The sequence below is a fragment of the Balaenoptera physalus genome (assembly GCF_965194825.1).
Source record: "Balaenoptera physalus genome assembly, chromosome: 18".
Lineage (NCBI taxonomy): Eukaryota > Metazoa > Chordata > Mammalia > Artiodactyla > Balaenopteridae > Balaenoptera > Balaenoptera physalus.
The window spans coordinates 2,356,983-2,362,982 of NC_138899.1; positions in this window are offsets into that span (position 1 = coordinate 2,356,983).

A 6,000-nucleotide genomic window follows, 5' to 3' on the forward strand; every position below is an offset into this window, starting at 1 on the left:
CATTACCGTTTTTTGTATTTCAAATGTAAACATATAAACATACATTTATAAATGTAAAGGTACATTTCAGTGGGTCACCTAGGAGCCACCTCCAACCTTGTGATGTAGCGATTCTTGCTTCTCACAGAACGTGAGTTCCTTCTCATGGTCACCTCCCCTTAGACTTGGGGGAAAAGATCTGTGTAAACTTAGGAAATGTGTACAAATCAGTTACACTCTGCATCTTCCTTGCTCCTCTGTGAGGCTGTGAAGTCTGCGAGGTGGTGCTGCCCCCTGGTGGATTTGTGGGGATAAGAAATAAGAGGGTGGGTGGGGCTCATCTCACCCGGTGTCCGGGTTCACCGGTACCATCATGATTTGTCTTATAAAGCCGGAAGGACCGGGAGTGAAAGGTGACCAGCCCGCAACGTGGGCGCCCACCGCGTGTCCCTCACCCTTCCCAACATCACCTCCGAATAACACACAGTCGTCCCCCCTCATTCGAGGTTTTGCATGCCTTGCTTTCAGTTACTCTCAGTCAAAAAGGTCCGAAAATATTAAAATGGAAAAGTCTAGAAATGAACAATTCGTAGGGTTTTTTTGGGGGGCTTGCGTCAGGTCTTCGTTGCTGCACGCGGGCGAGCGGGGGCTACTCCTCGTTGCGGTGCGTGGGCTTCTCATTACGGTGGCTTCTCTTGTTGTGGAGCACGGGCTCTAGGCACGCGGGCTTCAGTAGTTGTGGCTCGCGGGCTCTAGAGCGCAGGCTCAGTAGTTGTGGTGCATGGGCTTAGTTGCTCCACGGCATGTGAGATCTTCCCGGACCAGGGCTCGAACCCGTGTCCCCTGCATTGGCAGGCAGATTCTTAACCATTGTGCCACCAGGGAAGCTCCCCCCTGTGTCTTTTGAGTCCATGAGATGTGGCCAGTGCGACAGAGGAACTGAATTTTACATTTTAATTAACTTACATTTAAATAGGCACATGTGGTCTCCCATGTGGGACAGTACAGCCCTAGGACATTAAGAAGCTAAACAAATGGAAAATATTAGGTTAGCTTTGAGCGGGAGAAATTTCAGCATGTGCTGTATCGTGAGCTACACCCAACACTCCAGGTCACATTTCCTCCTGGGATGTTTGCTTTTCAGTTACTTCATATTCACCTGGAGTGCCCTCTGCTGTCTCTAGGGTGACTGTGTTTTGAAATGTGGTCAATGTGAGCAATTTCGGACGAACATCAGTTCTATAAACCCTGCACACTAGCCCAGACCTGACCATCGTTATCAGACAGTTCTGTATTTACGTCTGATCCTTCAGAGGTTATTCAAGCAGAAATTGTGCTGGAGGTAAGTTAGAAATTAACTCAGGAGACAATTATGAAATTTTATCATGGTAGTGAAAGGAACACAGACCTTTCTGGACTCTTGATTCGCCATTGTTTCTGCTAAACCTCTTCTTGGCAGAGATTATGCCTTCAGGCCTTGCTAAGAGCTGGTGTCTGACATTAACACTTATATTCTGTCTTAGAGGGAAAATAGCCGGGAAAACCAGGACTAGATTTGCACGGGTCTGAGGCAGATGTGGGCAAAATGGCAGGTGGCCTTGAACATGGGTTCCAGGAATTCAAGTCCAATCCAGGAAGCATGGAAACCTAATGAAGAATCTTAAGAAGAGGATTAGAACCTCTGGTTGGTTGGTGAGCATAACGATTTTATGGGTCAGAATCATTTCTCATAGTTGATTCAGGGGCAAGTTAACAAAAAGTGAGAGAGAGAAGCCAGGCTGTATTTACCATCCTTAGGGAATGCGGTACTATTAAATTTAAAAAACATTTAGCATAGTTAACAAATTTATTGGCTGGAGAAAAACAACGATGCAGTCCAAGTTTGTGGAAGAAAATCGTTTGCTTATTCTGTAGGCCACATGAGTCACTAAGTAAAAATCTGAGCATCAAAGTGTTATTACCCTCCATCTAGGAGACGTGGGGAACAATGAGAAAATGTGAATAATAAGGATGAAGCAATTCATGTGGGCTTAGATCGCCCATAAATAGTTTAGAGAAAAGCACAGACCACACTGTTTGCCTTCAACTCAAAAGGCCAGAGGAATGAATTCAACGTCGGCGTGCTTTATTAGAGCAAGAGGGGTTTGCAGCTTTGCTTCTGTGGAAATTAAGAGACATTCCAGGTCACAGGCTTGGTGCCTGATCAAGTTTCTAACCTGGGCCATCATGATATGGTTATGGTGTTGTTTTAATTAGAGGTTTGTAAGGCAGAACAAATATGTCGAAGGCTACTTAATTCACTTCAACAAACAGGTACTAATTCTTTACATGCACAGGGCACCTGCAAGGTGCTGGGGCTAGTGTAGATCAGGTGGACCCGCAAAATACAAACAGGGTGCCCAGTGCCATGGGTGGGAGACTGGGCACTGCTGGGAAACGAGGAAGAAGAGTCAGTGGTGGGGACCTGCCCAAGAGCCATCTCCTTCTTCCTGCTTGGCATAGGTGCGATGCTGTCACTTTACTCGGAATGCGGCTGTCTCCCCAGGTCTGGAGGTTGATCCGGACTGATCTAACCTGGCACTGTGACCCCACTTCCCTTGGTAGGGTTTATGCATGAGCAATGCCATCCTGGCCACTAAGCTGTGAGGCAGGCTTCTAGCAGCAGGTTCTATGCTCTTAAAGAGGCAAAGCGGGTAGTCCAGTCTGTACACGTACCTGGACCTGGGGAAGCCGTCTCAGGGCCCTGAGGTCATCTTGCCTGAACCTGAGCCAGTATTCGGCAGAGGCAGGGAGAGTGATGGAGAGAGCCTGGGTCCCAGCGATGCTGAGTTGGGCAACACTGGGCTCCCCAACATCTGAGGTACTAGGGGTTTTATCTGTTTTTTTTTTTTTTTTGAGGGGGTAGGGAACATAACACCGTGTTACTGCTGAAGAAAATGAGACCCAGACACTAAAAAGCGGCAGAGCTGGCATCTGGGTGTGATCTACCCTACCCCACACTGGTTAATTTATACCTCTAGGCTTTCTGAGGCTCACCTTTCTCAGCCAAATAATAAAATATATATTAATTCGTGAGAAAAAGGAGGTCTTAGATGCTGCACCAGTGGGTCAGTATTACAGGTGGACTTTTCTTTCTTTTGGTTGACTTCACTTTTGTACTGTGTCAAAGAGCCAACAGACAAGATTCAAAGGGAAAGTATTTTGTTTGATCTCTAAGCAGCCTGTTCTCCAGTGTTGGAGGGACACTGAGAAGAGGTCTGGAGATAATCAGGCTGGCAGAGGCGAGGGGCAGAGCGCTACCATCAACCACAGGCCTGCTGGTGTCAATGCAAATAATCAATAAACAATCTACAAGAAGAATAGAAGAGTTTTATTTGAGCCAAACTGAGAATTAGCCCAGAAGCCCTCTTCCCAGATAACTCTGAGAAACTGCTCCGGAGAAGCATGGTTTCCAGCACAGTTTTATATCTTGTCAGAGCAAAGCACATTAAACAAGTCCAGGATACATTTCAAGGAAAAACACACACAGATCAGCATGTACACAGCGTGTCAGCGTGGCCCTGCACCTGGGAAGGGAGTCTTATCATCAGAGGAGGACCAGCGCTGGCATCTCAGGATGGGAGGCAGTTAGGCTTTATTTTTAACATGGACATTTTTTACTTCTGGTCAATGTGCCCTTTTCTTTAACAATTAAGGCAGATGTACAATGTGTGTTTGATAGGCCACCGTCAGGCTGGTTCAGTTAGCATAAAATTCAAGTTAACTCATGCATAAGACAGAATGACTTCCCTACATCTCAATATGTGAACATTTTTTACCACTGGTCTTAAGGACAGTGAGATAAATACCGTCCTACTACTAATAACGCTGGTACTTGCAAATGGGCTTCTGCTCCTACTCAACAGAGGGGGAGATGGGTCTGACACATCCATATAAAGACAGCTCTGCCCTGATACAGTAAGTCCCCTACATAGGAACCCTCAAGGGGCAAACTTTCAAAGATGCGACCGTGTGTTCCAGCAACCTCAGGCGTGAGTGAAATTGCAGCTTGCCCTCCGTCTCCTATTGCTGACGATCCTTCAGCTCTACCATCTCCCACCTCTTTTCCCTCCTCCAGTCAGTAACTCTTCTTGCCTGTTCACTCCATGCCAGCCCCAGTATGCCAGCTGTTGTACTTTTCAAGGTACTGTACTGTAAGATTAAAAATGTTTTCTTTATTTTTTGTGTTTGTTTTTTATGTATTATTTGTGTGAAAAGAATTATAAACCTATTACAGTACAGTACTACATAGCAGATTGTGTTAGTTGGGTACCTAGGCTAACTGTGTCGGACTTACGAAAAAATTGGACTTAACGAACGTGCCCTCAGAAGAGAACTCGTTCATATGTAGTGGACCCACTGTACTCCCTCCCGGACATCAGGCCCCTGGGACATCACACACTGCTCTGATTTTAGCTCAGTGTCCATCTTCAGGCTTCCAGAACACCACTGAGTACGTACTGTAGTTTCCCTTTGCTGCTCCTCCCGTTATATGCTTGGACCTTTGAGAAGAACTCTGTCCAAGCCCAGAAACGTGCTGTTGGCTTCTTGTCCTGTTTCTGTCTTTTCTGTTCTGGCCAACCTGTCTTTGGATTTTCTACAAAATACTGCTTTCTGCGGTCTGTGACGCATCTCCCTGCAGTTAAAAGCTCTATTAACCACAGGTTCAACTGGGACACCTTGGAGAAATGCTCTCTTTTCCCAATGTTGAGATTTTCTTCCTTTAAATCTCATTTCTAGTAATATTTAGAAGCAACAATCTTTTTGGGTGAGAAGGCTGCACTTGTTGCTTAACTAAATGCAGAACCACACCCATTGGGTATTTATAACTTAGTACACAGGTAAGGATGAGTCTAGTCTCCAAAAGAAGAGTTAGGAGCCAGATTCTGTGTCCAGGTGCTAGAAACTAAACAGTGATGTTTGCAGAGATGAATTGCTGTCCTCTGGGGCCTCGTGGGACTGATGTTAGAAGGAATACCCTGCCCTGTGAAAGCACAAGGTAGAGTCAGCGTGGGGCTTACAAGGGTGTGTTTGCCCTTGGGACCATTTTACCAACAGCCCAGGTGTGGCAGGCAGACTGACTTGGGCCCATGATCCCACCACTGGGGTCACCCCCTGTGGGATCCCGACCCCTTGAGTGTGGGCGGAACTGTGACTTGCTTCTAACCAGTAGAATGTGGCAGAGGGATGGGAGCCCTCTTCCATGACCACGTGACATAGGTGTGTCTTCATCCGCTAGCAGACCCCAGTGTCCCTCTCCCTTACCAACCGATGACAGAGCTGCATTATGGACAGTCCCACATGGCAAGGAGCTGACGATGGTCTCAGGTAACGGACAGAAAGAAACTGAGGCCCTCGGTCTAACGGGCCACAAGGAACCAAATCCTGCAACAACCTTCTGGGCTGGGACGTTGGTCCCTCCCTGTCCAGCTCAGATGGGACCCCAGTCCTGGCCTGATTACAGCCTGTGACAGACCCTGAAACATAATGTCCTTGGTTCATCCATGCTGTGGCATGGGGCAGAGTCTCCTTCCTTTGAAGGCTGAGCAGTATTCCCTTGTATGGTTATGCACTCTCTTTTTTCCTCTACTGATGTGCGTTTGTGTGCTTAGCACCGGGGCAATAATGACACATGGTCTCCATTGCTAACAATCTTAGTAGGGAGTAGGGCAAGTCCACTTATAATGTTTTCCGAATTTTAGAACATTTTCATTACTCCAAAAAGAAATCCGTGCCCATCAGCAGTCACTCCATATTCCACTACCCCTCCCCGAGCCCCTGGCCACCACTAATGGACTGTCTGTCTCTATAGATTTGCCTCTTCTGGATATTTCATAAAAATGGAACGAATATGTGGCCTGATTTCTTTCATGCAGCTGAACGATTTCAAGGTTCATCCAGGGTGTAGCATGTGTCAGTGCTTCATTCCTTTTTATGACTGAAAAGTACTCCAACTTGTAGATAGACCACATTTGATTTATC